The sequence below is a fragment of the Symsagittifera roscoffensis genome, chromosome 6 (genome assembly GCF_963678635.1).
Source record: "Symsagittifera roscoffensis chromosome 6, txSymRosc1.1, whole genome shotgun sequence".
Taxonomy (NCBI): Eukaryota; Metazoa; Xenacoelomorpha; order Acoela; family Convolutidae; genus Symsagittifera; species Symsagittifera roscoffensis.
This window is the reverse complement of record NC_087067.1, coordinates 52868870-52892969: the sequence shown is the minus strand read 5'-3', so window position 1 is coordinate 52892969 and position 24100 is coordinate 52868870. Positions and strand designations below refer to the sequence as shown.

General features: G+C 33.7%; 1 protein-coding gene across 1 annotated transcript in view; it reads left to right on the top strand.

Moving 5' to 3' along the window:
- LOC134848151 (succinate dehydrogenase [ubiquinone] iron-sulfur subunit-like) overlaps positions 1 to 24100 on the top strand; it is a 295415-nt gene that overhangs the window by 100949 nt on the left and 170366 nt on the right. The window lies entirely within an intron of this gene.

Below are 24100 nucleotides of genomic sequence, written 5' to 3'. Positions count from 1 at the left end.
ATGCAAATGATTTCTTTTTTCATTCATGCCTTCTAATATTTAATTTTTCATTCATGCCTTGTCTTGAAAGAACATGTGTGAAAGAGCAAAATCATACTCTTCTGATAGAGGATTTTCGTTTCATGCTTAGGAGGTGAAAAAAAATCAAGAGCACTCTTCAAAGTTGCATTGTCGCCGAATCCACAAATGAATTTCTTCTGTTATCTTTTCGAAATTTTATTGCTGTTTTTGAATCCAGAATCTAACATTTGAAACATGGTTGGGCTGTGAATTATATGCTCATGTATTTGAATATTTGGCAATTTATTGTTCCGATATTCGAAAAAATTGGAATATTGATGCTCGGTGTGTTTTTTTTTTCAATTTTCGACGATCAAATTTTTAACAAAAAGTTTCTTAGTCCATTGAAGATATCGACTTTTTGAGTTCAAATATTAAAAGATATTTTACTTCCGATCAGTTTTTGTTAAGTTCTGGTGGTTTGAAAGACTCCAAATTGGCCATGTTCTGGACTAATTTATTGCGCTCTGAAGAACTTGTTCATAAAGCTGAAAGCGTAACGCGAATTGTTCATGCGTGGCAAATTATCCTCGCAACAAAATTGTTCCAAATTGAATTGAGGTTAAATGGTCATATTATAATTTTGTACGATTCAAAATTTTACACTTTCATTTTGTCCAAATTTTGTAGGTTTTCAATTTTTTGTTTTCCCAAAAACTATTCGGTATGACTTAAAGGACTGTAGGAACATTCAAGGCTTTGCCTTGATATTTAAGCAGTCTTACCTAGTCGATCAAAAGTGGTTATCTTGCAAAATTTTTGCAAGATATTGCAAGATAGTGTTCTTTAAAAATAACCTTTTCAAAGCAATATTTTAAAGACTATAAATTTTCTGGGGAAAAGCATACATGCGAAGACAGCCCCGTACTGGAAAGAACTAACTAATAAAAACAAATCAACAAAAAACAATTATTTTCCCATAATAAAATGAACTTAATTACAACTTACGAACCAATTAATTGAACACAATATACAAAATATCTCAATCTTATTGACTCTAATTTTTAAAATTGCGACCTAATTAACAAAAAATTGAATTTTAACCGCTAGGGTTGCACAATTTAACGAGTTGTTCCAATTTAAACGAAAAAACAAATTCTTGAAAATCCTACTTCGAAATGTATAAATTATGACAACCTAACACTTTTTTTTTCATTATGAAAGCAGAAAAATTAGCATATATATGAATTTTTTTTAAATTAAATCAACCAAATTGGAACTCCATAGTGTATTTCTGGCTCTCAGAATAAATTCGCGGGAAAAATGTTCTCAGCAGGCTATCTTGCAAGATCTTGCAAGAATCTTGCAAGATTGGGCTCTTTTCCAGTTCCCCCCCCTTTGTTAAATTACAAAAAGAGATGTTCAAAAATTGTTCACACGGCAATTTTCATGTTAGAAATGTTGTCAAAAATTTGTTCAGCTGTTCACGCTGACACGTTTTAATGCAGTTTATAGCATTAAAAATTATTTTAAAAAGACTTTCATGTAATGAATTTCAGAAAAAACGAAAGGGGGGAACTGGAAAAGAGCCCAAGATTGTTGCAAGATAATCCCCTCTTGCAAGATCTTGCAAGATAACTCGCGTTGGAGTTCCATGAATAAAATTTGGTTATAATTGAGTTTCCTTGTCAGTGTCCATAAAAAATTAAATCAATTATAATCAATCGATTGTAATATTACTATTTTTCGAGGCAACAAAATCTTTTTTTCATCTATTACAATCGATTTTGTTTCATTTTTGTGGACACTGACAATGAAAATAAATAATAATCAACTTTTCCATTTTTCTGAGATGCGAATTTCAACGCACAAAAAGTTTTTTTACGTTTTAAACTAAGGTTGGTTATGTTGGTTACTTGTTGTTCAATTTAATTTTTTTTCTGCCTAACTTTGATATTTTTGCTACTTTTTTATGTTACTTGAAAACTGAATTTTGTTCCTTTTAAAAATTTTTTAAACTATTAGAAACTTTGGGGGGGGGGGTAATTTGGAGGTGGACTAACACCCCTTCTATTAAATCCCTTCCCCACCTAAGAATTTAGAACAACCCCGCCAACGTAACGTTTGGTCCACAGTTTGGGAGTGGGGGTTCAAGTGGAGGAGGGGGGTTTGGTTCAGATTAGGGCGGCGGTGGTGGTGGTTCCGGTGGGGGGGGGGGGGTTGGGATGGTGTTTCAAGTGAGGTGGGGGTATTCAGGTGGGGGCGGTGTTCAGGTGGGGGTGTTCAGGTGGGGGGGGGGAGTATTCAGGTTGGGGGGGGAGGTGATCAGGTTGGGTGTTCAGGTGGGGTGTTCAGGTGGGGGAGGTGTTCAGGTGATGGTGTTCAGGTGGGGGGGGGGGGGGTCCAGTGGAAAGGGGGTTAAGTGGGGGGGGGGAGCAAAAGGGCAAACGTTAGGGGGATTGAAGGGAAGCAAAGGGGCAAACGTTAGGGGGGGAGCTTAACGGGAATCTTTTTGCAATTTGAGTTTAGGTTTAGAAATGGATTAGGCCGTACACTCGCTTTGCAAAGTTTCCGCATATTTCACTTAATAAATGCAGAAACTCTTGCAAAATTTTGCACGACGCGCGAAACAAACATAAAGTGCAAAAAAAATCCATTTTAATGTGATTTCCTACTTATTTTAAAATACATTATAATGGATTCTAAATGAAATATAATGCATTTTGTTTTGGCGAGAAAAAATGGATTTAAATCCATTTTTAGTCCAATTTTGTTGTCTGAATATAACATGGGAATCGATTATATTTACAACACTTAAGACCGCGAAAACTCATTATAGTTTATTTGTTTTAATTTTTCTTAAAAGCGGGAACTGTAATTTGCAAGAATATTTAAAGATCTTGCGAGATAACCCTCCTTAATCGACTAGGATTGTTGATCTTTTTGCTAATTCGGGCTCCCCAGACATAAAACAGCATATTATAAAGTTTTATTAAGAGCTTATTGTTTGTGAACTCCAAAACCAGTACAGGATTCGAACTTCATTTCTAATTTCTGCGTTTTTAAAAGGTTGTCTCCCGGACTTATTAGACGTACATGCACAAACTTTGTGAGGGTATAAAAGGTACACCAGTTTGACTTCGTAATGAACTAACTTCTAGTTGGGCGATACAAACTAAAGTATATACTGTTTTTCAACTAGGATAATTTGACCAACTAGTGCATAATTGTTCCGACTTTCGATACGAAAGTAACGGAATATTTGTGCTCGGGGTGGGTTTTTTTTTCTTCAGACAAATTTCGACTTTTTAACTAGCCAATTTTGACGGAATTTTTTTATATCATTCAAAAGGTATTGTTGCCCTGAGCTTAAAATTGAAAAGATATTTCACCTGTAATCATTTTTCGTAAAGTTATGAGAGTTTAAAGATTGCCATTTTGGCCATTTTGACTAATTTGGGACAATTAACGCGCAATATAATTCGCGCTATTAACGCGTAAGCGGAGATTTAATCCGTCTTATAAATCGTTCCAAATTGGTTTAACGAAGCTTATTTGCCATAACTGATTTGTTACAAGGAACGAAATCTATCTTTTTGTACTTTATATGGCGTGTGGGGGGATGATTTTCATAAAACATTTCAAATTTTAGAAAAAATAATTTCATTTTATTTTATTTCATTTAATTTTTTCATGTATTACTGCTGCTCAATAAACCTTAAAAGGCAGTCGGAACATTCAGGGCTTCGCCCTGATACGAGCAGTCTTGTTTGCATTACAATTCATCTCATTAAAAACACTCGCTCAAAAAGACAGGCTACAAAACTTGTGCATGTATCTTGAGGTAGTGTGTTCGAAACTATGCACTTGTAGCTTGAAGTAAACTCCAACTGTGCAAAACTTTCTGCATATGCTTTTTTAAGGTAGCGTTAAAAAGATACTTTTTTATAAGTCTTAGTGCGAAAAAAAAATTTGTCGAAATTTTTAATCCGCTGGATCATAAAACTTTCATTGGAAAAATTGGTTGATTTGTGTGTTTTTTTTTAATAATGTCTAATGGTTTTTTACATGAAAAAGTATAAGGCCAAACTGTGCACGGGATAGGCGCATAGTTTCATGTGTGTAGGTCTCTGGAATCAAGAGACATGTCTTTAAACCTGTTAAAATTTGTCGGAACGATCAAAGAAAACGAAAGAACAAACAAGACTGCTCGTATCAGGGCGAAGCCCTGAATGTTCCGACTGCCTTTTAAGGTTTATGGAGCAGTAATAACATTAAAAATTCAATGAAACAAAACAAAATGAAAAAAAAAACTTTTTCTAAAATTTGAATTTTTTTAATGAAAATCATCCCCCCACACGCCATATAATTACAAAAGGATAGATTTCGCTCCTTGTAACGAACCAATTATGGCAAATAAGCTTCTTTTAACCAATTTGGAACGATTTCTAAGACGGTTTAAATCTCCACTTACGCGTTAATAGCGCGAAATATATCGCGCGATAATTGTCCCAAATTGGCCAAAATGGCAATCTTTAAACCCCCATAACTTAACAAAAAATGATCACAGGTGTAACATATTTTCAAATTTGAGCTCAAGAACACAACACCTTTCGAATGATATAAAAAAGTTCAGTCAAAAATGGCTAGTTAAAAAGTCGAAATTTGTCTGAAGAAAAAAAAACCCACCCGAGCACAAATATTCCGTTACTTTCGTATCGAAAGTCGGAACAAAAAGATCAGACAGCATCCTTGTTGCAAACTTCGGTCAAAATTCGCAAAAGACAGTTTGGCCTTGTTATGTGTTTCAGCAAAATATATTCCAAACATGATAATCATCATGTTGGAACCTGATCTAAACTATATTTTATGATTGGATAAATTAAATGTTTTACCAATGTAAAGTATTTAATATTAACCAATCACGATCCATCTAACTAACAACCCACTTATTTGTAAGTGCTGAAGTTACTTGTAATTTCAGCACCAGAGAGATTTGAATTTAACTTAGAAATTAGTTGGACTCTCCCGAGCACTTCAGCAGCCGCAAAAAACCAGTATACCCTAGATCTATTGAGCCTAGCAGAGACTAGTTAAACAACCTGAGACTAGATAGTATAAGAGTAAGATTAGGATCGGTATTAGACTAAGAAGTTGCACGAATCTATCCGGCCGAAAATAAGATAGCGTGACGAGCAGACGGTGTACCCTATCCGAAATTACTCTATGAGTTATACAACCCAGTCATAACTCATCTGGTGCGACCATAAGTCTCGAACAAGACCTTAATAGCTTAGAATTAACCAAAAATAGATTAGAAATTAGACAAAAACATTTACAAAATGTTATACGACAATAATTTAATTGAAATGTCTCTCCGACTCAATAGATCAGAGCCAATATTCCGAACCATAACAGAACTACCCGGAATTGGAAGAAGACCTCGAACCAAAGACGACATACGACAAAGTAGAAACTTGCCGTATAGTTATATGATAGTTCGGCAAAAGCCAGAACAAACTTTTATATTTCGAATACTACTTGCAATGAATTTAGATTTCCATTTGCAAACATAAAACCTTGAAGTTACTCTTCAAAATAATTTCAGGCGCTAAACAAAATTAATATTATACAATAACGATTGATAAAAAGATCTAAGATCGTTTCCCTAAAACTCTGCAGTATTATACAAAACATGTTTGAAATATATTTATTGGAAAACAAAAATAAAAATTAGTAGCATGACAATAAATGGTTAGTAATCATAAATCATCCTGTTGTTCCAGCTTCATCACCTAAAACATAACAGCAATCATCAACTCACTAATATCATAAAACACTAAATCTTTCCTTTACACACATTTAAAACTTTATTAAAACTTAAATTCACTTAATTTTAAAACCAGATCATCAAGGCTTATCCTTGGATCTTAAATCATTTTCTACTTAATTAAATTTTAAATTTGATCATCAAGGCTTATCCTTGGATCAAACAGAACAACTTTGTTCTCCCCCACCCACTTAATTAGTGTCTAACGACCTCAAACGTCGATTCACTACCCAACCCTTTCTAAAGACCCAAGACTAATAGAAATTTTTAAAACAAAACTAATCATTCAAATTAGGATAAACAGTGAAGAACTTCGGTTATTCATCCTTCACTTGACCCCCCCTCTTACCAGACCCAGGATAAATCTTAGACTTAGTAAGTTTAAAATAGTATCTAACGAACTACTCGCGTTCTAATTATACCTGAACCTTGTGGATCGATTTACTATTCTCCAACCCTTGAACACAATCACTACCCCTAAGTAAGATTAAGTAAGTTAACACCTTAACTTATACTAGCCACGAGAAAGTAAAAAATCATTCTTCGGAATCGATATACTTTTCTCTCCAACCCTGAACAAACAGACCCAGGTTAAGCTAACCAAAAAATCGTAAGAACTAACAGTTTAGGAAAATAGAAATCATTTAACAACCCTTTGCATCCGTCATTCTAAACCTTATGTCATTTAAAAACCTAGGAAATAAACAAACAATCGTTTTACACAATTGTGAAATAGATAACAAAAAATACGACCTTGTAATCACACCTCATACACAAACAGTTGGATACATTCGCACAAAACGACAAACACTAAAGAGGAAAATAATAACTAAACAAAGACAAATAACACGAAAAAGATTTTCAAAAAATCGAAACGCATTTTCAGAATCAGAAACCAACAGTTTAGACGAACTTTACAAACTAAAAGAATCAATAGATAAAAATTGCCCACTTCACGATCAATTATATTTTTCTGACTCAGAAACAACTTCAAATTCATCACAAAGAGGAAAAAGAAGAATAAAAAAACAGTACAAACACAAACCAGTACATTTATACAATTGGAATCAACCAATTCGACACATTAAAAATTACATATTAACAGTCATCGAACGAAAAAATGAGCTCAACGCACACTCCAGGTGAAGAAAGTCCAGATGATGATGAAATCTTTCCTTTTATAGTAGATGCAGATACTGATAGAGGACAACACATATTTTGTCAAAATTTACTCGTAAATTTATTTGAACCCGGAATCAGTCCATGTAAAACAGAGTTCCCCGATGTAAAAATCAAAAGACAAATCATAGATCACTATCTAAAAGATATATGCAACATAACACAACAGTATGGAATCTACTCCATAGAATTCACTTCCCCAAACCATAATAATAGAACATATACTATTCAAACAGACGATCTTGATTTAGAATTTTCAAAAGTTTTTTCAGAATATATAAAAAGCATCCAATACCATAACTCACAAAGAGCAAACTCCATTTTCACTAATGAAGTTTTCGCAATAATATATAGTTATATTTCGATATTAGAAAACGAAATCCCATTAACAAATGTCTCACCGACAGAAACATCTAAACATTTGAAAGTACGACATGAAATTACACTACTCTCTAGTTATTTAAACATCATTAAAGAAAATTTCACGAAAGATGACGTTACACAACATACCAAACACGATCTACAAAAAATTTTAGCATGGTTCATAATAGATTATTTCACACACAATATTGATTTAATTGCACAAGCAAGAAAAAATTTTAGACCCCAAAATTCGAACGATGATACCGCTATCACAGAACAATCAGATTATGTTTGGGACCCCGAATGGTCTCATCACGCATTTATAAGCTTTCCACAATCAATCTCAAGTCAAGCAATAGGTACAATATCTTACATAAGAGATTATGTAAGAGTAATACCATTAACAATTGATGCAACACCATTAAACTATAATACATTTTTACCCGATACACAAAATAATAGTTTAAACTCTACAGTCATACACAACGAAAACCTCAATGGAACTAGGAATCTTACTCAACAAGATATCCAGACACCATCACACTTCATAAATGAAGAAATTGTACACACAACAACTACACAACAAAGTATTTCACCAATACGCCCAAATTTAACAACACCAAGAAATACAAATCCTTCACAAACACAGGTAACCTTACAATCAACCGTTAAACCTTCGGTTGCCCCTAAATATTCACATATGGATTACCAAACATACAGACCCATGACAATACCATCAAAAACACGCAAAACATTCACTAGAAACAACTTTGCAGACCATAATTATAATTATACACATCCATCAAAAACAAATTATCAACCACAAAGGAATTTTAATCAATATACAAAACCTCGAAACTGGGATAACCCAACGGCCCAATATAATTCCAAAAATTTTCAATCAAATCCTCCACAGGATCGCAGTGAAAATTACCCATTTTTTCAACAAAATAAAAATAAAAAACAGACATCTTATCAAATGGATTATTTATCCTCAGATGATGATTTCTTACAACCAGATATATTTGCACCAAATACTCAAGAATATCGTAGACAAGGAATACAGAGAACACGTACAAATCATAGAAATTTTTCTCCACAACCAATAGATGCACAACATCAACAACCAATTCAACAACAAAATCCAATTAATACACAATCTTTTCAACCAATTCAACAACAAAATCCAATGACTGGACACTCGTATCAACCATCACAAATGCAAAATGAAATACCACTCCCATATTATCTTCAACAACATGAAATAACAAGAAACCAACTTTCAAATTTTTCTCAAATGCCAAATGCAGCAGAATCATTACAAATGACAATGAATCCATACCTAATGGGTGGATCATCGATAACATCAAACAAACCTTTAATGGTTTTCACAGGAACAGACCCTGAATACTCTGTAGAAGATTACTTAAATGCAGTAACAGCAAAATTGATTTTAAATATAGGACCTGAACCAATTAATACGCCACTACATCAAAACTGGATACATCGACGCACAGCGTTGATACAAACAACCTTAGATGGCGCAGCCCAAAAATGGTTTTCAGTACTACCTCTAGAAATAAAATCAAACTGGAAAAGATTTACACAAGAATTTTCAAAAATGTTTGACTCTGAAAGAAACAAACAACAACAAAGAGTTTTATGTAATGAAATTCGCAGATTACCAAACGAAACCATCAAGCAAATAGCAGTACGAATCGAAACACTAGTTCGAAAAGCATATTCACTAAATACACATGACTATAAAAACACAAAGATGACAGAAATCTTAATGATGACCTTAACACCACAATTAAGGAAAATAGCAATAAAAAAGAGAGCATCCCATCCTTCTTCAATTCGAGAACCCGATTTAGATTTTAGAAAACTAGTAGACAAACTAGAATAAGCAGAAATCACGATGAAACTAGAAGAAACGGAAAATCTGAAATTACAATACGTTAACAGAATTGAAACGACTCCCACTAATATTAATAATATACAGGAATCAGAAACAGACCTCGTTGAAAAAATCACTGAAATACTCAATATTTACGAAAAGAACCCGAACTTTAAAGGCAAACCATCTTTCAAAAAATGGTGTAATTATTGCCGACGATACGGACATAGTATTTCCGAATGTAAACAAAAACAGCAAGATAGTCAAAATAAACCTCAAAAATACAAAGAACCAAATAAATCATTCTATCAATACATGAAAAAAGATCAAAATTTACCGAACAAAACAGTTCACAGCAACAACAGTTCAGGAAAACCACTCCCGAACAATACAAATTATACAAGAAATCAATCCCCATATAACTCAAGTTATAGAGGAAGATCACCAGAACGAAGAAACACGTATAATTCATCACAAAATCACTACAATAGACCAAATAGTAGAAATAACTACTCCAGATCAAATTCAAATACACAACGATTTGTTTCTAGATCTAATTCCCAATCAAGAAATAACTACTATCCAAACAACCAATCACGAAATTCATCATACAATAGGAATAGAAACTACTCCTATAATAGAAATAGAAGTTATTCAAACAACCGAAACCAGAATTACCCGAACAATCGATCAAGGAATAACTCATATAATAGATCGAACTATAACAGACCAAACAATAATTACCAAAACAGATCGCGAAATAATTCACAAAATCGACACCCAAGTTATAATAATCGTTATAGAAATTATTCCCAATCACCACACCGGAATAATAATAACTATAATAACTCTAATAATCGTCATAGAAGCAGTACACCTAAACATCAAAGACAAATCAATCAAGTACAAGCTAATCCAGAAACAACATCAGACCCCCCAGGTATTGATAACACAGTAACTGATACGTTACAACTCAATCAAATAAACTGTACATCATCAGATTCAGAAAGTGATACTGAAAACACTCTTTCTATCAATATGATAAAAGTCGAAAATGACTATGAATCTGTCATATATGAACAACCCTTTCCATCACATATATATGAAAATCAATCAGAATTTCTTCAAAATTATTACACTACACCCATAAATTCCACATCAACGACGCAAGAAACAAACGAGATTAACACTACAGATCAAACCAATAAAAATACCAAAACAAAATGCTTGAATACAAACCATATTTATCAAAATATACAAAAAGAACAACCCAAAGAAAAAATTTGGACAATACCATTTCTCTTAGAAAGCCCAAGAAATAAAGAATTTCAACCACCAGACCTTGAAATAGATTTTTTAATTGATTCAGGAGCAGAATCAAACATAATAAACATTCCCACATGGAATGAAATAAAAAATTTACATCCAAAGCTAACACCTCTTGACACCTCCAGTAAGTTAGCAACAGCACAAGGATCAACATTGATAAACTACGGAAAAATCCAATTATTTCTCCTCCCTACCAGAACAATGGAGCAAAGTAAAATTCTAAACAAGCCATTTAAACAAATATTCCATATCACTGATATTAAATATAATATCATTGGAATACCATTTATTTCGAAGTATATACCAACAATTAACATCCTAAACAGTAAAATATTAATCAAAGATAAATATACAAAAACAAAAGAAACATCCCTAACATTTTTTCAAAGATTAAACAAACAACCACCATTCTTTTCAAAATTTTATCCAATATATAACCAACAAAGAAAACACCTGAAACCACTATCAGGAAACATCTATAATTTTTCAATCAAACAAGTTCACCAATATGATAAAGAACAAAACAAACAAAAATTTTATATGTCAGATTTTGAATTCAAACCTATTCATAAATTTTTCAAAATCACAATCTCTTCAATAAAATATTTGAAAAATTCGAATTCAGATATCATTTCCTTACATGTTTATAACAACACACCTTACCAAGTAACATTACCTTTAGGACTTTTAGGATATTGTGAAACTAACGCTACAATATCACCAATACACGAAAAAGCCTATCGCGTAAATAATATACTCCAATTACTAGATATTTGCCAATCTACAATTCTTAATGAAGAATTATCTATAAATAATATAATAAGTAACGAAAACAGAAATACGGATTATTTCACAAAAACTCCATATTTCAAACCTACATTCAACATCAGTAACTACACAGAGGACCAACAAAAATTTTTAACAATGTTTAATTTCCAACATTCACAAATAACACAAGACGAATTCGAAAAATTAGCCAAACAGCTAATTAAATATTCATCAGTCTATGCAACATCAAAATTCGATGTTGGCAAAATCAGTTCATCACTACATCTCCCATTAAAACCAGACGCAGTTTTCAAAAAACAGAGAGCAAGTAAAGTACCAATTCACTTACATGATAAAGTAAACAGATTACTCGATATTTTAGAACAATACAACATTATATCACCAGTTAATAAAGAAGAACAACCAAAAGGCAACACATTCATCAACCCCGTTATCATTCTAGCTAAAGGAGAATCATTAAAAATCGTTCTCGACGCTAGATACCTCAATTCACTTATAGATGAATCAAAATGTAATTGGCCCATTGAACCAATACAAGTTATTTTAACAAAAATAAACGGCAAATACTTTACAACCGCCGATATGAATAGTGCATACAATCAAATGCCACTAGATGAACAATCACGACGTTTAACACAATTTGTTATCGGAAACCAACAATATGAATTTAACCGCTTATTCTATGGAATATCCATAGGACCAGCAGCATTTTCAGCTTTTATGAGCAAAATTTTTAGACCACTAATACTCAAGAAAAACGCAATCACCTATTTAGACGATGTTTTTATGCAATCACAAACAAAAGACGAAATGTTCAAAGTTTTACAAAAATATCATCAAATACTTCAGAACGAAAATCTGAAGGCCGCCCCCGATAAATCACACTTCTTTTTGACAAGAGTTAAATTCTTAGGACATAACATAGAAAGAAAAACAATAACTCCACTGAAATCACGCATTGACGCTATTCAAAAACTTCAACCACCAACAAATAAAAAGAAAATCCAAGAATTCCTTGGAATGTTAAACTTTTTAAGTAAATATGTTTATAAAATGCAATTATATCTACGACCATTTTACAATATCCTTAGACAACAAAATAATTTTGAATGGAATACAGAACATCAAGCACGATTCGAAGAAATAAAGAAACTTTTAACCGAACAAATTTCAAATACAATCCCAGACCCTGATCAACCATTTTATGCAATGTGCGATGCTTCGAACTTTGGCATCGGCGCAGCACTATTACAATCACATAATGGTACAAATAAAATGAACCTCATATCAGCAAATTCTCGATTATTCACTCAAGCAGAGCTACGACTCTCAACTCTAATGAGAGAATGTACAGCCATAATATATACATTGACAGAATATGAATTTCTGATACTTGGATCAAAGCATCCAACAGTTTTATTCACAGACCACAAACCCATCATTTTTCTTTTCACACAGAAATCTAACCCAAACCACCGAGTTTACAGATTTCAACTAATTCTAATGAAATTTCCAAACTTACATATAGTTTGGACTGCAGGAAAAAATCTTGCATTACCAGACACCTTAAGTCGAAATACACCACCTGAATTACTTACACGAAAAACAACAGTTGAAATACCCAAGAACATAAAATTCTACCTTGCAGAAAACGAAACATCACCCCGATTGGAATGCAAATATGCAGTAAAAACTGATATTGAACAATCACAAATAAATAATTTACAACATTTCCCACTTTATTTAGATTGTCAAAATAATCATTATGAAGTTGACCTACTTGGAACATCAACTTTCAAACCAATCCCATATTCTCAATGGATAAAAAATAACACCCAACAAAAACGAACAAAACAACACCCGCCTAAAAAAGACCATTTTCCACTAATTGAAAAAGAAGATTTAACTGATAAAATAAATTTATCAGGACCACAAACAAATGATTCAAAATACACAATAAATCAAGTTTTTGACCTCCATGACCCACTTGATACAATACCCTTATCTAAATTAGAAATCGAAAACATTTTCCTCCCCCCAACAGAAACAATTACAATTTCAACACTGAAACAATATCAAAACCTTGACCCAGTAATTCGACAACTGAAATCATGGCACAAATATAAAACTAAACCTATCAAAGCAGATTCAACCATTCTAGGAAACAAAACACTCCTCCGATACTTTCGCAAATTTAACAACACAACAATTAACGAAAATACAGACCTTTTAGAGTATAACCTGAATGAATCTACAGTTCCATGTCTCCCTATAAGTATGATTCTTATAGCTTTTAATATTTCACACACACAAAATATTAAAGGACACTCTGGATCAGAAAAAACATATTCAAATTTTATACAAAATTTTTACTTCCCAAATGCACCAATCTGGATAAAAGTACTATGCAATGACTGTATAGTATGTCAACTAAATAAACCTTACCCAAATCAAAAACAAATAGCACAAAAACAAGATTTTAAAGGACAAAGTTTGTACTTTAATCATCGTATCTCATTTGATACTAAAGGACCAATTTCACCCTCATCAGAAGGAAACTCGTACATTATGGTAATTGTTGACGCATTTACACATTATGTAGCACTTAACCCAGTACCACATTGTAATGCTTATTACGCATATACAACACTTTATGAACACTGGATAGCAAAATTTGGACTACCAGAAATTTTAGTCACAGACAATGGTACAGAATTCATAAATAATGAAATAATAACACTATGTCATTTATACAACATTAAACACAAACCACGTACATCTCATGCACCTTGGACAAACGGCTTAGTCGAAGGTATGAACCGTTCACTACAAGAATATCTTAGATGTATCATCAACGGAAATGATACAAAATATACCGAATGGTCAGCAGATGTAAAATTATTTCCCTTAGCATATAATTCACAAATCACGACAACTTTAGGAATGTCACCATACGAAATGGTTTTTAACCAAAAGCCACGCAAACCAATAATGTTTACAGCAAATTCTCATAAAAACGCACAAGGTTATTGTCAACCAAATAAAGACTCAATTTGTTATAACCTCCCATTACATACGCACGATGAAGATCATTTTCATCACCCACAAATTCTTAAATTAGCCTCCGGTACACAAACCGAATGGATTTTAAATAGAGATAAGAAACACAATGAAATTTACCAAAAAATAACGAAAAAGTTATTACAAAGACAAAACATAAATGACCAAATCAATTCACGTTTTACACCAGCTTCCGATTTAAAAATTGGAACATTTGTTTTAATACCTAATTTTAATACTCAAAAAGGAATTTCTAAAAAATTACAAACCCTCCGAAAAGGACCCTACCAAATAATTGCAAAACCCACTGATGTCACATATAAAATTACCGACTCAAACAAAAAAGAAATCGTTCAGCACCGAAACAACCTATTACCTTATTACCCAAAAGAATACGCACTCCGCGAATTAACTCAATTATATTCTTTCACAGGATTAAAAATCATTCAAAACGAACCACATCTGAAAAACACAGAACAAAATGATAACGCCACCAAAAACAATACACAAAACCATAAAGAATCTCCAAAACCAAGAAAAAATAGAAAAATGACAGAACAAATAATACCCCAAGAAGAAATAGACAAATCAGAACATAGAAAAACATCAAGACTCCGAAATCAACCACGTAAAAACTACAAAATGTTCATCCCTCAATCTAAAATATTAAAGAAAGTAGAATTTAAAAAGTAATTTTAAGATTTTATACTTCACAATCTTGAAACCTCCGTAACATTTTTCATTTCATTTTTTCAAAATAACATGCTCACAAGTACGCAATAATTCTAGTTCAAAATAGACCAATAGGATTCATCCAATCCGCCACTTTCTCTAACTCAAACTAAGATCAATTAGACGAATAATCTAGAACTCCAGGCACATCTCTAACTATAACTTTACAACCTCCAGGTCAAAAATAAGCAAACCACTCCAACTTGACAGCTAAAATAAATATCACCATAATACCGTACCCCTCCCTTATCTAATAACCCAAAGATCAACAATATTTCCCCAACTCAGACCACGAATACCCCCAAAACAAATTTGATAACTTAGCCTAAAGTAACAAAATGAAGATTTTAATTAGCCTAAAGTATAAAAATCTCACCATACCCCGGATCATTTGACAAACAAAAATAAAGAAAAAGACGACCTCCCAGTCACCATGAAAATTGCCCCCAACAATTTTTTACAAAACTCAACCCACTTGTCAAAAAAACTAATAAATAATTCGACCACACTAGAAAATCGCCTCAAACAGCAAAAAATATTCGACCAAGAGATCATTTCTTAAATGCTTTTCTCTCAAACAGTTGCTCAAATACTTATAAATTTTAAACATTTTTTTTCAATACTTGAAGCCTTTATAATATTTCTTTTTGATATACTTGAATCTTTTCTAATAATCTTAATCATTTTTTGTAACATTTTTCTAATTTTCTACACTATACTCGAACTATTCCTCCAACTTTCCAAAACCCTTGAATATATCCACAGGTACGATTTTCACAACTTGTCTAAATGATACGAACAATTTTCAGTAGAACTGATATTTTTTTATTGTTTGTAATTTTCATAACATTTTTATCATCCCTCATTTTGACCATATGTAAATGTATAAAGAAAGCAATCATCACATTTGCCCTAGCAACAATTTTTCTAATTATTTTTTTGGAAGAATATTATAATAAACATAAACCTTCCCACTAAAGTAACAATTCAAAAATCCATCAAAAATTGCTACCCAACAGTCACAGAATCAGTCTTCACCGACATCATCCCAAGATAATCCAACACCACCTTCAACTACTCAAAATCCTCAAACATCTACACGAATTTCTTTTCAAGACAATCCATACACTTTTGAAGAACGGCACGCTCGTTTATCAGAACCACTAGAACCAGTTCAACGACAAGCACCTTTAAGCGAACCAACATATAACCTATATCCAACACTACCACAAGAACTAAGTAGAATAAAAAATTCTAGTCAAAACCAAAATACAGTCGAAATAAATAGACAAATTATACATCCTCGACGAAATAGAAATTTTCAAACTCCCCGAGTTCATTTTGATATACCTCAATCCCCATCACAAACCACTGCAGAAAACACCACTGGTATCACACCAGAAACTCCTACACTTTTTTCACCACGAAGCACTTCAAGTCTACCTTCAGACTACTTAGGTTCAACACCAACATCTGAACAAGCACGAGAAAATCCTTTTAACCCCCCAAACCTAACATCACGACTGCCATATTGGACTACACATTCATTTACACAAGGTGAACCAAATTTAGTCAATGACCCCATAGATATTTCTACGGATACAACAACATCCTCATCACTACCAGAAACATTATCACTACCATCAACACCATCAATAAGCCAATTTTCACCACTACCCTTTAACTTAAATTTTCCAAATAATCTCGACGCCAGATATCGAGAACAATCATCAATAAATATTCCTTTAAGACTAGATTGGAATACATTCACAGCACCTCCACCATTATTTGGACAACATCAAGAAAGTAACCGCCTTCATAACTGGGCACTTAATAGATTACAATATCGCCAAGATATTCATAACGATATCCGTGATCACAATATTCAAATACTCCAACAAAACAGTTTACAATTAAAGTTTGAAATCACAGTTAAGTTAAATAACATTACCCAACATCCCTACCCATTAAATCCACCTAACATAACAGCTCAATCACTACCACCACCGTTTATAACTACTGAAGTAATATATAAATACGACAGATACACCAAAAACACAATTGGTTACATTACATTTTATAACCCATACTCAGGATTATCATACACATGTATATTCTGAAATTATTAATTTTTCTCCAACTCCCTTTTCTAGTAACCTCAAATCAAAACATAAACCCTTCCCCTCGTACAGGACCACAAGATTTATTAGTAACACATTACGATTGCGAAGAAAATGAACAAAAAACACTACACAAATATGCAATAAATCAAGTATCACAATGTGAAACAGAACCACAAGCTATAGAAACCACAGATATAATAGCAACACTCTATTCCAAAGCCCGAGCAACAACAGTTACAGGTTATAAATTCACAGCGACATTTTCCGAAAAGAAAGTACATTGTTCACAAGTCTCAAACGGCAACAAAAACCGACTTGACCATGAATCATTCTATCAAAGTAATATAGAACGCCTCTTACATCTCAATCCCGACGATTGTAAAAATGAATTACTTAGACTAAACATCACACAAAATAAAAACTCCCAAAGAAAATTAGTTAATTTTCAAGTCTTTTCAGACTCTGTACACCAATCACAACTTGAAAGACACCAAGGACATATAAAACTAGACGAAAAATACCCGTATAACGGCGCACACGGACGATTAACCTATGACCTACATGATAAACATTGGATACCACACATTGGTATAAATAACCCATCAAACTGCAAAGCAGACACGAAAAATAAAGGATACCAAGAAATAATGTTTTTCGATTGGAAAATACAACTCGAAAAAATACAACTCACACGAGATTTATCTGATAATACAATGATCTATCAAGGAATCCGACTACCTTGTAAAAATGATCAAGGATATTGCGACCCTACAACAAGAACACAAGCAACAATTGTTTGGTTCCCCGAAGATACATGTACAACATTTCAAGTAGCAAAAATACACGCTCGTATGATAAAATTTCACGAAAAATATTTTATACAATCAATTCCATATGAACAAGTCCATCCATCACGCAAACTAAGTTCCGATTTTAGAAACATAGACAATATAGAAAATAAATTGACACGTTTTCAAATATATCAAGAAACAGAACTTGCATGTAAATACAGGAATCCACTTCACAGAACACAATACTCTGAAATATTAGTTGAATACGAAAAAGGATTCGACATGACCACTGGAAAAGTAAAAATCGACCCATATGCCACAGGTCATCCTCTAAACAAAGGAACATCCTATATACCAGTTAATTTTGAAAAAAGTAACGGACAACCTGGTGGACATCTAAAACCTTATGACACCAGAAGCACACGCTTACAAGAATTATCACTAATGAATACTACATATTTCGGTAATATCCACTATGATATTCATTTGGATATGAAACTAGACTATACAATTAGCCGCATTTTTCAAGAAATGTCACTCTCCGAATTAGAAACACTACACCAACTATGCGAATTAGAACGAACACAAATATTACAATCACTTGCACTAGCAGTATTAAAAATACCCTACGCAGGATACTTATTATCAGGAAATAGATCAAATTTTTTAGACTATGAAGGAAACATCTTATGGTTTTATACTTGTACCAAAAAAGTATCACCACTATACGTTTTTGAAGATAAACGATGTTATAAAAGAATCCCTATCTTTTATAAGAATAAAGTACATTTCGTGGATACACTTTCACGAAGAACCTATTTCTGGGATACCGCAGTCCCATGTGGATCAGAAAATAGCCACAATGTAGTACAACTAAACCCTGATGAAAATAAATATTATCTTCTCACTCCATATCCCACATTAATGCAATCACTCAAAAAATTTTCACCAGAAAGCATTCGCGCTATCGCTCGAAACCCAAATATAGACTTACAATCAATAGGAATATACTCAAAATCAGATATTCAACATCACATTAGAACACAACAATTCCAGGAATTATTAACACAAATGGACACAATACAAAGACAATCAATTGACCAAAACTTACGCAAACTTGCAGAAACCGCAGGTTTTGCCGATATCTACACACAAGACTATAGCGGATATTTTAAAGACATTAAAGATTATATATATCTAAACGGTGAAAAATACCGTCCCCAAGATATATCACCAATCAACATTTTTAGCTTTGTTACACTCAAAAATGAGATCCTCGATTTTCTAGGATGGCCCTACTACATCTTAGAAAAATTGACTATTTTATACGCAATGTTTAACTTTATTGGATTTCTTTTCTCACTCTTAAAAGGAATCTACAATACATGTGCTATACACACACAAGTAAACAGACAAGCAAGCGTAGCACGCATACTCTTTGCAGGATTTTTTGGAATTTTTTCCACATCTATAAACAAAATTCTTTTAGACGCACAAATAAAAGAATATAACACAAAAATAACAACACGACAAAATACATACGACGAAGAACATAACAATGTCGACACACAGCCAACGGCACCACAACTACCACCCCTACCAAATAATCATCCACTATCCCTAGTCCCACGAAATTTTCGAAATTTAGCAATCACACATAATCCAAATTTTCGACTCAATACATCACAAAGTCCCGTCCAACATATAATGACACACCAGTCACAAGATGATAATACTTATGAACAAATTATTGAACAACCCCATACCACCGCTTTTCAGTCTCAAAATAATAATTTTTTTAGCCCACGATGAGCCGCCAACTTGGATCACTACACCGATCAAATTCCCATCCAACCAATCTTACCTCTTCAATCCCAATCATACCACTTTTTGCTTTTCCGCCACCCGATTTTCCATCTAGCAATGTAACATCAGGCATGAATTCCGACACTAACTCACATATTTCAGTTTTATACTCCATCTCACAGCTAAATAACCCGAATATTGAAACCCCCGATGAATTTGCCGACTCAGAACCATCCCCATCCAATAATTTTCATAACCCTTCTAATTTTTCTCAACCTCCTTTTCAACCCATATTGTCCAATAACCCTGACCCATTCACTCCGACACCCTCTTATGCTTCCCAAGTTACCCCAACCTACTCCTCATACCAATCTGACCAATCATCTCATTCTCCAGACACCCCCCGAATCTCCCCAGAGCTAGATAATTTTATTACCCTCCAACAGCAACCCTACCACCTTAACACCCCGACCATAAACCAAATCTCCTCCACTACAAATTCATCCAATCCCCCTACACCCTCTTCAAATTATACTGAATCATTAACACCATCATCCACATCCACTATATCTTCACTAAACACTAATAGAGCTTACCGCACTTTTAAAAGAAAATTCCCCAACCATCCTTTCCCAGCAAAACCAGGAACAGCCCGTGAATACATCAACCACCCCCAGCATACTAACACTAAAGAATTTTTAGCTATCACTTTACCCTCATTTCCACAATACACCTTAAACACCCCTCACGACGCTAACGAAACACGCAACTTTGTAGATGAATACGTTTTAATGCCCACTCTCTCTTGGACCTCATACTATCATTTCACTAACCCTCTTTGCTTACCTTTATCCAGCACTTCCATCGATATAGACCGAAACAAAGACATGCTATATCGACTAACTACACCACTAACCGCTAGACAGTTTACTTACGTTGGATATAAAAAATCACTAAAAATACACACTGCACCTAGAGCTAATGAATATACGCTAGAATACTACGATCACAACATCATCAGAGCTAACCAAGATCAATTCTTAGATGACGATCGCTTCGCTAATCCACAAATCACCGAGAAATTTTTCATCAAGACACCATATATATTTACACTAAACATCTTCGACCGCAAGTTTGATCACATTATTTCAGAAGCACTAACAGACACACAAGCATACGAAAGTTTTAAAGAACGCTTTCAAATATTTTCACTAACCTTTCATTTCCTTGCACCACACGAAAGAGATTTACACTGCTCACACGATATTATGTTGCGCACTAAACAAACACATACATACAGTTACTATCGTTTCATCCAAAATCACTTTGACCTCCACACACCCTCTAGACAACCACACCATCGTTTCCAATTCATCAATTCAAAATACACTTCACCGTATTTCCTAAATTTCACATATTGTATTAAAGACACTAACCTCCATGGTATTCTTCGTAATTATGACCCCATAACCCAAATGTACATTTTCTGCCCCATCACCAAAACCTTCAACGCCGAAGAATCCCGACCCTTCCTTATCCCGCACGAATTCCTACAACCTATAGAAATCCCAATTTTAGAATTCATCCACAACACTAAATTTAACCACAAATTATATAACTTAATCCAAAACACACCTTATGAGTTTGCAGTAGGCACTGAAGAACTAACCACTATTAAGGCACTTCAATTGCTTTGGCCACTGCTTCAAACTAAAAATATCATCCGCATCTTAGCTAAACTACTAACAACTTCAGAACTAATTCACGACATCTTCCCCCACGGTTTTTTCCCCGACGACTAACAGGTAAGTATGAATTAAGTAAATATTACTAATTAATTACAGTATTAAAAACTCACCATTCTTTATTCATGTTTTCTTTAGATTTTTAGCCTTCATCCTAGATCATCTGAAAAATTCACAAAAGAAAAATAAAAAATAGCAAACTTCTTCAAAACTGTTTAAGACCCTATTAAACTTTTGCACCAACAATTAAATAAATATAATACCAATGCAGTAAATTAATTTATAAAATTTCCCCCCAAAAGCAGTAAATCTACATATGATGAAAATTTGTATCTTAAAATTCCCCCATAACTAGCAGTAAATTTCCAAATTCTATGCAGTAAATTAATAAAATGCAATTGCAGTACTAACCTTTTGATATTTTCATTCATTCGAACAGAAATTCTATCCACACTCGCACAGCTCGCCCACGAAGAATTGTTTAAAATAATGAATTTCAGTTTCAAGTTTTCACACTCAACAACTCTAACATACAATAACATGTTTCAAACTTTCCTTTAACCCGGTTGGAAAGGAATCATATACTAAACAAAACTAACCAACGCAGCTTACTAAATACCACAAATCATAGAATAACAGCATGACTTAGAAAAGGAAACCAACGGTACCCAAACCGGATTAACCCAGTTTAAAACTGGATAATTTATTCTTTTGAAGACTATTACAAAGTCTTAGAAAGAAATAATAAAACACAAAAAAGTCGAAAGACAAACCCATACCACAAACAATTTGCTTTTTGGAAAAAGTACATAACCAACAAGACATAAGTAAAACCACAACAAACCCAACATAAAACGTTGTCACATAACAGGACCCCTCACAAACACCGCATGAAATCATACTCCCACTCCTGGCCTAACCCACCAGGAAAGGACGTCCTGAGCATGCTCTATAGCCGGCCTAACCCACCGCGCTACATCCACGCTTTGTGACCACACCTTTATTTTTAATAAGAGCTACTCAAGGGTGAGTAACTCTTCAAAATAACCGAACTAAAACAAAAAGCTTTTGTGAAAACAACTAACTAAAATCATTATAAAAAAATATTAAACTAATAAAAATTTATAAAATGTAAAATCACATGATGCAATATATAGATCAGAATACAACACCAAGGACGAACATCAAAAGACAAGACGACCTCACTACACTCGAGAGAGAATGACCAACTACAATCGATATGCCGCTCACAATCACAACTCAAAGGATTTAGAGTACGACTTGACTTCGCAGAAAAGGACTTCATTGAACTAGACCAATGACCACTTCGATGTTCAAGTATACGTACAGATCCGAGTAACCAGGCATCCCCTCCACGCACAATCTCCACGCCATTCCCAAACTAGATCATACACAAAAGAAGTTCTCCACGCAGAACAGAAAAACCTGACATAGCCAACCATTCTGGAATCAGAATTGACTTTGTTGCAGAGACTCAGTCGTTGTCACAAGAAGAAGCGAAAGAAAATTATGATGTTCGCCAAATACCAACGTCCATCATCCACCCTTGAATTACAGAAGAACTGTTCTAAAAAACTCTGTAAAACCCGGATGGGTGAAACCTGATCTAAACTATATTTTATGATTGGATAAATTAAATGTTTTACCAATGTAAAGTATTTAATATTAACCAATCATGATCCATCTAACTAACAACCCACTTATTTGTAAGTGCTGAAGTTACTTGTAATTTCAGCACCAGAGAGATTTGAATTTAACTTAGAAATTAGTTGGACTCTCCCGAGCACTTCAGCAGCCGCAATAAACCAGTATACCCTAGATCTATTGAGCCTAGCAGAGACTAGTTAAACAACCTGAGACTAGATAGTATAAGAGTAAGATTAGGATCGGTATTAGACTAAGAAGTTGCACGAATCTATCCGGCCGAAAATAAGATAGCGTGACGAGCAGACGGTGTACCCTATCCGAAATTACTCTATGAGTTATACACCCCAGTCATAACTCAATGTGCCTGATTGAGGGTGCTCACCGCTATATTATCTTAGCTGATTGACTGACTGTAATTTCTAAATTGCTTAACATGTGCTTTGAAGCTAAAAAAGCAGGGCAATTTTTTTCGCGTGGAGAATAATACCGCGCTCCAGTTGTTCAATTACTCTTTCCAAAATAAGTAAAGCAAGCTTTTTGGTGTTAAGAATGTCAAATACGACTCCTAAAACATCTAAAATTCGATATTATTAGTACAAAATTCACAGTTTATCATTATTTCCTTCACCAAAAACTGTTCGAGACGAGTTAAAGGACAGTCGAAATATTCATGGTTTTGTCCTCATATGAGCAGTCTTGTTATACTGTGCGTTTCATAGAAACTGCATTGTGTACTTTTCAAAGTAGACTCTTCAAAGTTGATGAGATTTCTAGTATCAGGGTAT